The sequence below is a fragment of the Triticum dicoccoides genome, chromosome 2A, assembly GCF_002162155.2.
Source record: "Triticum dicoccoides isolate Atlit2015 ecotype Zavitan chromosome 2A, WEW_v2.0, whole genome shotgun sequence".
In the NCBI taxonomy this organism is placed as follows: domain Eukaryota; kingdom Viridiplantae; phylum Streptophyta; class Magnoliopsida; order Poales; family Poaceae; genus Triticum; species Triticum dicoccoides.
The window spans coordinates 739,776,964-739,786,589 of record NC_041382.1 but is presented as its reverse complement, the minus strand read 5'-3'; positions in this window follow the sequence as shown (position 1 = coordinate 739,786,589).

Genomic DNA, 9,626 nt, shown 5'->3' with positions numbered 1-9,626 from the left:
GCTCGTCCATGGTTGCTTGCAGCCTCCACCCCATAGTGGGTGCAGCTCCCCGACTTGTGGTTGCGGCATTGGGTGCACCGTCCTGCCGTCCTCACCGTCGACGCTCACTGCAGGGGTGCACGCTGCGCGCACCGCCGTTCACCATCGTAGAAAACCAGCTTAACGGTGGTAGTTTTTTTTTTTGAAAAACAAGATTTTTTTTTTGAATGTGTCGAACATTTTTTAAAAATATGAAAACTTTTTGAATGAACAAATTTGAAAAAGGGAACCTTGTTTGAAATTCAACATTTTTTGAAAACATGAACATTTATTGAATTTGATGAACCAAATTATGGAAGCAGGAATTTTTCAAAATTTTAAACAAAAAGTTGAATCCCCGAACATTTTAGTAAAAAGGGAAAGGGGAAAAGAAACAAAATTTTGTAAACAAGAACATTTTTTGAAATTCAAAAACAAAAATTCAAAACATGAACATTGTCTAAAAATTGTAAACAATTTTCAAATGATGCAAACAAAATTTGAATTTTTCGATCATTTTTTGTAAAACAAGAACATATATTGAAAATTCTAATAATTTGTAAAACCCATTTTTAATTCTTTTTGAATAAGAAATAAAAAGGAAAAGCCGGAAAACCAAAAAATGAACAACGAAAAAAGGAAAAGGCAACAAAAAATATAAAGAAACAGAAGAAAAGAGGGAAAACGGCTCTGATAACCTTCTAGAAGGTTCCTAAAAACGGACATGAACCTGCTAGAAGGTTCCGAAAACCGAACGAACGAGATCACCTAACTAGGTCGGCTCAATGCGCACGATCCTTATGCGTCTGTTCACGCGACGAGCATGAAATAGGGATTTCCTGTATATAGACTCGGTTTGGGATTTTGTTTTGAGATAAAGGGATTTTCGTTTCTAAGTTACAGACTTGACCCGGTTTTTTGTTGTTGAGGAAAAAGGGCCTTTCCCAGGGAACACCATGGAACAGAGGATCCACAGAAGTTAGATCCAATCTCAAGGGAGTCTCTCGCCCCGGGAGGCCAAGAACACCATGGACCAGAGGAGGAAATCTTTCCCCATCTAGGGGAGAGGTAGAGGAGCAAGGAAAGGGCCTCTCCCCCTCTCTTCTGGTGGCTCCGGAGTGCTGCCAAGGGAACCAACATTGCGGCGATCGTCTCCATCAACTTCGCCGTCTTCATCAACATATCCACCACCTTCCTCCCTCTATATGCAGCGGTCCATCCTACAAACCTCTGTAATCCCGTACTTGAACATGATTTTTGATACTATGAATTACTAGTAATTTGTGTATTATGTATAATCACAATACAAATTCATTAAATTAAAATTAAACCACCTATGTTTTGATAAAATTATCATTTAATTTTGAAAATTATATTTCCACTTTCTAGTGGAAACTCTTTTTGCTCTTCACTTCTAATCACAGTAGCACAAATATTTGTAATAACATCATATATTATGAAATTAAAGGAGATGTTTTTTAAAGTTAAATTTGAAATACAGAGAAAATTAGTTTGGTCTAATTAATTTACCTTTTCAGACCTTTAAGTCGTAATTTTCTCATAATTTTTATTTCATTCATGTGCCCTCAACCTCATGGTGTTTTAAGTAAACTAACATCATGTAAAAAAATACTACATCTAAATTTTCTACAAGATGGTTGAATATTTCTTTCAAAAGTCAGCACTACTGCCATGTGCTACTCTTTTATATGGTGTACTGCTTCTTTTGAGAAAAAAACTTCTTCCATGCATTCTACAGTAAACTGCTAGTACTATGGTACTATTGGCTGCTGGGTAGCATCTGCATCGACATTTCTCTAGGCACTTCTAGCCTGTATTGGTGTCAGGGTTTTCGTCACCGCTCGAAATTTCGAGATTTACCACGGTTACCGCATATTTCGGCCCCCCTTGGTAAATGGGCATTTTGAGCTAAAACATTTGAATTTTTCCTTTTTTTGAATTCAAAAGCTCAATGTATAGTGAAGTATGGCAGCAATTGACAGCACGCGTGTAGACAACACTCCACTGAGCTAGTAGCTCTTTTATGATAAATATAAGTTCAAGTGCTATCTATATCTATTTTAAAAGAATTTGAATTCAAAATTTAATTTTAAATTTTGTTTGAATTTCATTTGAAATTTGCTCGAAATTTCATGGTAACCATGGTAACTACGTCAACGGCCCCTCTCGGTAAATATGCACCATTCGGTAACCAAAAGTTTGATTGGCGTACACTACATGGCCAGCTCACTGTGTAAAGCTAGGTCCTCACGTGGAAGTTCTGAACCAAACGTCACATCACATGGCTGATGAGAGGAGAATGGTGCCCTATGGCGAATCCCTGGCTTACTGGCCGTAGGATTGTCAGATCTAACGGCACTTGTGCGGACATGTTTTTTGAACTTAGAATCATTTAACTACAGCCGTCTGATTGTAAAGACCCAACGGCTCGTATGTCATATTATTGGTACACTATATAGTAGTATAGATATTATCCAATTATTTGTTTCATCGCTTTAATGTCTGAGTAGATTATTTTTGTCCTATGAGTTAATTAATGACCGTGATTTGTTTGAGTTGCATGTTTTATTTTGTTGTTGTCCTTTTGGTGCGCACCATATGAATGCACGCATACGTGGATCACACTTAAGGGTTAGTTGTACATTGAAGAGAACTATGCATAGGCCTGCCGGAGTGGTAGATATTTCCGTGGCTGAGTGTAGGGATCGATAGATATAGGATGAAAGGTGACCAATTTATCTTAATGCTATGGTTGAGTTTACCTTAATGAACACATTAGTATTTGTGATGCTTGCTAATAATTTAATTCAGAAGTACGTATGAACTCCAAGTACAGATAATATGTTAGCAGTGCTATCTGAACTGCAAAAATATTAGAAGAAAATGGGCATACTTTTTTTAAACAACAGATGGCACACAAAGCGCCAAACTTTATCATTTCAGCTCAGTAGCAACGTGCACCATGACACAAAGCCCTGGAACTGAAAATTAGAAAGAAGAGAAATTGCAGGGCAAGTCATATTCCTATGAGCTGAAGAAAAACAAAACACATATGATCTTAGAACCTGGTGATCTTAGAACCCGGTGAGCTACATTGTGAGCAATACCATTGATCTCCTTAGAAATATGAAACACCTGAGACTGAAGATCTGTGGAGTAGCATAAGAAATCAGCTAAAAACTTTTCTAATAGTCCAAGGAGTAGTAGACTCTGTAATCTCTCTGCTAGCCACCAGTGACGCCAAAGATAGACAATCAGTGAGGAAAGTGTGCCGAGAAATGTGAGTCTCTTGGGCATTTGAGCTGCTAAAAGAAGGGCCAAAGCTTCAGCTTGCAAAGTAGTATTTGTGATGATGGTAGAGGCTTGAATCTGCACACTAACATCCATCTGATCCTGTGGCAAAGAAAGGTAAATACCAATTCCAGTAGCTGCAGTACCTTGTGATAAACCTGGGATTTTTTTGCACTTGAAAGCTTCAATTGAGTATACTTTTGGCCCTGCTACAAGAAGGTCATACCTAATTGTTCTCCCCTGCAAAGGAACCTATTTAGTAGGAATTGAGGTACAAGTAGGATTTTGAGACTGTATCTGATGAGAATGTTGGACAAGATCAGTAGTATCATTAGACAGAGAGTGACATCAACATTAACATGGTAAGTGAAATCTTTTCTTCTATAAAAAATATGGTTATTCCTAGATTTCCAAAGACATCACATAAATTGGGAATGTATTAACAGAAGCTTGCAGATGATTCACATTAAGCAAAGCAAGGACAATGCTATGTATATTGGAATAACTCTGAACTAGCACATCTGTTCTAATGAACCACAGATGACAAAACCAAGCAGCTCTCGCAAAATCACAACGGAAAAACAGGTGCATCTCATCCTCTTGCTGGCCACATCTACAACAAAATTGAGATATATGAATAGAGAAGCGGCCAGCTCTCAAACCTGTAGGAGGAGCTTTTCGAAGGAGTCTCCAAGCGAAAGTTTGGACCCTAGGAATCATCATCTTTCGTTTCCAAATCATCTTGAGAAGATCTTTGACCTGCAAAGAAACTTGTGAAGGAGTATGTCTTGGGTTGGCATGAATATCCTGTGCACACACAATTTGTAAGTAGATTCGAAGTACAGAGCATTAGGAGTCATATCCCAACAAAGAATATCTGGATTGTCCTCATGAATTATACTAGTCTGAATAATAGCAGACGCTAAAGGCTGTTGGAAGAGAGTGTTGATGAGATTAATGTCCCAAACTTTCTGATTAGGTAGCCAAAGATCCTTAACCAGAGAAGGGTAAATGTATCCAGGAGGCTGAATGATGAGCTGATAATAAACAAAAGTCCAAAGAGGACACCAAGGGGTACTCCAAATCAAGAAATTTCCTTGTGTTAACTGCTACCTCTTGAGCACTGCGTTGGTTTTCCCTGGAAGAGGAAAGGGTGAAGCAGCAAAGTAGCGTAAGTATTTCCCTCAGTTTTTGAGAACTAAGGTATCAATCCAGTAGGAGGCTACACGCGAGTCCCGCGCACCTACACAAACAAATAAATCCTCACAATCAACGCGATAAGGGGTTGTCAATCCCTACACGGTCACTTACTAGAGTGAGATCTGATAGATATGATAGGATAATATTTTTGGTATTTTTGTGATAAAGATGCAAAGTAAAATAAAAGCAAAGTAAAAAGAAACGGAAACAACTAAGTGTTCGAAGATTAATATGATGGAAAATAGACCCGGGGGCCATAGGTTTCACTAGTGGCTTCTCTCAGGAGCATAAGTATTTTACGGTGGGTGAACAAATTACTGTTGAGCAATTGACAGAATTGAGCATAGTTATGAGAATGTCTAGGTATGATCATGTATATAGGCATCACGTCCGAGACAAGTAGACCGACTCCTGCCTGCATCTACTACTATTACTCCACACATCGACCGCTATCCAGCATGCATCTAGAGTATTAAGTTCATAAGAATAGAGTAACGCTTTAAGCAAGATGACATGATGTAGAGGGATAAATTTATGCAATATGATAAAAAAACCCATCTTGTTATCCTCGATGGCAACAATACAATACGTGCCTTGCTGCCCCTACTGTCACTGGGAAAGGACACCGCAAGATTGAACCCAAAGCTAAGCACTTCTCCCATTGCAAGAAAGATCAATCTAGTAGGCCAAACCAAACTGATAATTCGAAGAGACTAGCAAATATAACCAATCATACATAAAAGAATTCAGAAGATTCAAATATTGTTCATAGATAAACTTGATCATAAACCCACAATTCATCGGTCTCAACAAACACACCGCAAAAGAAGATTACATCGAATAGATCTCCATGAGAAAGGGGGAGAACATTGTATTGAGATCCAAAAAGAGAGAAGAAGCCATCTAGCTAATGAATATGGACCCGAAAGTCTGAGGTAAACTACTCACACTTCATCGGAGAGGCTATGGTGTTGATGTAGAAGCCCTCCGTGACGGATGCCCCCTCCGGCGGAGCTCCGGAACAGGCCCCAAGATGGGATCTCGTGGGTACAGAAGGTTGCGGCGGTGGAATTAGGTTTTTGGCTCCGTATCTGATCGTTTGGGGGTACGTAGGTATATATAGGAGGAAGGAATACGTCGATGGAGCAACGTGGGGCCCAGGAGGGTGGAGGGCGCGCCCAGGGGGGTAGGCGCGCCCCCTACCTCGTGGCTTCCTGCTTGATTTCTTGACGTAGGGTCCAAGTCCTCTGGATCATGTTCGTTTCGAAAATCACGTTCCCGAAGGTTTCATTCCGTTTGGACTCCGTTTGATATTCTTTTTCTGCGGAACTCTGAAATAGGCAAAAAACAACAATTCTGGGCTGGGCCTCCGGTTAGTAGGTTAGTACCAAAAATAATATAAAAGTGGATAATAAAGCCTAATAATGTCCAAAATAGAAGATAATATAGCATGGATCAATAAAAAATTATAGATATGTTGGAGACGTATCAGTGGGTTGTGCCCACCTCGGTGGCCTCCCACACCGCCTCTTTGCTCTATAAATACCCCAATATTCTAGAAACCCTAGGGGAATCGATGCAAAGCAATTCCAGCCGCCGCAAGTTCCAGAACCACCAGATCCAATCTAGACAACATCGTGGAGGGGTTCATCATGCCCATTGGTGCCTCTCCGATGATGCGTGAGTAGTTCTTTGTAGACCTACGGGTCCATAGTTAGTAGCTAGATGGCTTCCTCTCTCTCGTTTGATTCTCAATACAATGGTCTCTTGGAGATCCGTATGATGTAACTCTTTTGGCGGTGTGTTTGTTGGGATTGGATGAACTTTGAGTTTATGATCAGATCTATCTTTTTATCCATGAAAGTTATTTGAGTCTTCTTGATCTCTTATATGCATGATTGCTTATAGCCTCATATTTCTTCTCCGATTTTTGGGTTTTGTTTGGACAACTTGATCTATTTATCTTGCAATGGGAAGATGTGCTTTTGTGATGAGTTCGATCTTACGGTGCTTGATACTAGTGACAGAAAGGGAATCGACACGTATGTATCGTTGCCATTAAGTATAAAAAGATGGGGTCTATTTCTACATAAATAGATCTTGTCTACAGCATGTCATCATTCTTATTGCATTACTCCGTTTCTCCATGAACTTAATACACTAGATGCATGCTGGATAGCGGTCGATGTGTGGAGTAATAGTAGTAGATGCAGGCAGGAGTCGGTCTACTAATCTTGTACGTGATGCCTATATAATGATCAGTGCCTAGATATCGTCATGATTATTTGAAGTTCTATCAATTGCCCAACAGTAATTTGTTTACCCACCATTTGCTATTTTTCTCGAGAGAAGCCACTAGTGAAACCTATGGCCCCCGGGTCTCTTCTTTAATATATTTTCCTTTGCGATCTATTTTATTTTCTTTTATTTTCAGATCTATTAAAACAAAAATACAAAAATACCTTACTACACTTTATTTTATTTTGCGTTTGATCTATCAATATTTACAACTTTCTCCCATCCACGTGCCAATTTCTGGCACCGTTACCCAAAAGGGATTGACAACCCCTTCAACACGTCAGGTTGCTAGTATTTGTAATTTGTGTACATGTGTTGTTTACGTAGTGTTGCTTGGTTCTCCTACTGGTTCGATAACCTTGGTCTCATTACCGAGGGAAATACCTACCTTCGTTGTGCTGCATCATCCCTTCCTCTTTGGAGAAATACCGATGTAGTCTAGCAGACATCATAAAGCCATTCTCAAAAGATATAAGTGAAGTGTGTGAAGCATTCTATAAATCAACTAAGGATTATCTCATACTAGCATGGTGCATAACAATAAAAGGGAAAAATAAACACAAAAGACTCTCCAAGAATTTGCACATATCATGTGACAAATAAAAATATAGCTCCAAGTAAAATTACCGATGGTCGTAAGAAGAAAAAGGGGAGACCTTCCGGGGCATCCCCAAGCTTAGTTGCTTGGGGGTCCTAGAATATTACCTTGGGGTGCCTCGTGCATCCCCAAGCTTAGTCTCTTGCCACTCCTTATTCCTTCATCCATCGTGATCTCACCCAAAACTTGAAAACTTCAATCACACAAAACTTAACAAAAACCCTCGTGAGATCCGTTAGTATAATAAAACAAATCACCACTTTAAGTACTGTTGAAAACTCATTCATATTTTATTTTCCATTATAACTACTGTACTCTAACTTCACCATGGCTTATATCACTGATACAATCCATAGATTCATTAAAACACGCAAAACAATGCATCAAAAACAAAATCTGTCAAAACAGAACAGTCTATAGCAATCTGAACATCCACCATACTTCTGTAACTCCAAAAATCCTGAAAAATTAGGACAAAATAAATTTGTACATAAGTATTGTGCAAAAAATTTCAGAAACTTTTGACGTTCCAATAAAAAATGTAAATTCACGCACTACAGCTAAAGTTTTTGTTTTTACGCTGCACAACCAAACAAGCAATCTAATCATCCTAAAGGCAAATCTTGGCACATTATTTTTATAATACAATGGATTTGTACAAGAGGATAATTATTTTTTGTTGAAAATTTTCTGTAATGAAGGTTTGCAAAGTTTCCATGGGCATGAACAAAGTTCAAGGAGCTCCTCCACTTCAACGGTGCTCGTCTTTTCTTACTTTCACTTTTCTTTTTGAAAAGTTTTAGGTTCCCCTCTATATTTTTTTGTTTTTAAACTTTATAAAAGCACACAACAGAATAAAATGACTCTCTAAAACTTCCGAGTTGTCCTTAATAAGCGCAAACTTCTTCGATATACTGTAGTTGGGAGAATTCAAAAAGATAATGGGACTATCATGTGTGGGTGCAATTGCAACAATTTCATTCTTAACATAAGTAACTATAGCAAGTTCATTTCCATAAGCATAATTTATATTTGCATCATGGCCACAAGCATAGCAAGCATCAAGTTCATCAAAAAGGGATATTTCAAACGAATCCAAGGGATCATAGCAATCATCATAGCATTGATCCTTCGGTAAGCACGAAGGGAAATTAAACAATGTATGGGATAAAGAGTTACTCTCATTAGAAGGTGGGCACGGGTGATCAATCTGCTCTTCCTCCTTTTGTTCTTCCCTCTCCTCCTCATCTTTTTCAACTAATGAGCTCACGGTGTCATCAATTTCTTCTTCCATAGATTCCTGCAAAATACTAGTCTCTTCTTGGACAGCGTTGACTTTCTCGATAAACTCATTAATATCAGCATTATATTCATAATTCTCATAGCAATATTTAAGTATAGCATAATTTTCAGGTCTGTAAACATCATCATAAAAAATTTCACACTTTTCAAACAAAGATTTAGTTTCATAAGCACCCTTAAAAGCAACAAATTCTTCTATTTGTTCCGCATCACAGTAATCATATATACCATTAGCATAAGAAGCCAAGGTTTCATTATCATTAAATTTACATGAAAAGGGAAGGTGTGGAGCCTTCATCCTAGAGCAACAAGTATAATCATATCTCTGACATAAATTCCAAGCATACCAATGTAACTTATGAATTTGATCCCATAACAGTTTCCCTTTTAGAGTCAAGCGATAATCCCTAAAGTATTCATGTTGATCCAACGTGTCTCCCATTATCAAGTTCAACGGGGTTTTCTCAGGATTATCAAAGTAGTGTTTAATACTTTACACATGGCGAGCATCGAGGGTTTTAGGAGGTTCCCCATCTCCATGAGTAGCAAGTACACCTATTTTTTTGGTATTTCGTATTCCATATCCATAATTAAAGATAGAGAACAACTTAGAGCAGAAAATAAAAACTACTTAGTGATAAAGCAAACAAGCCTACACGAGAATATTCACCCCACGCTATTGCTCCCCGGCAACGACGCCAGATAAAGGTCTTGATAACACACAAGTGTAGGGGATCAGTTGTAGCCTCTTTCGATAAGTAAGAGTGTCGAACCCAACGTGGAGATAAAGGTAGAACAAATATTCCCTCAAGTTCTATCGACCACCGATACAACTCTACGCATGCTTAACGTTCGCTTTACCTAGAACAAGTATGAAACTATAAGTACTTTGTAGGTG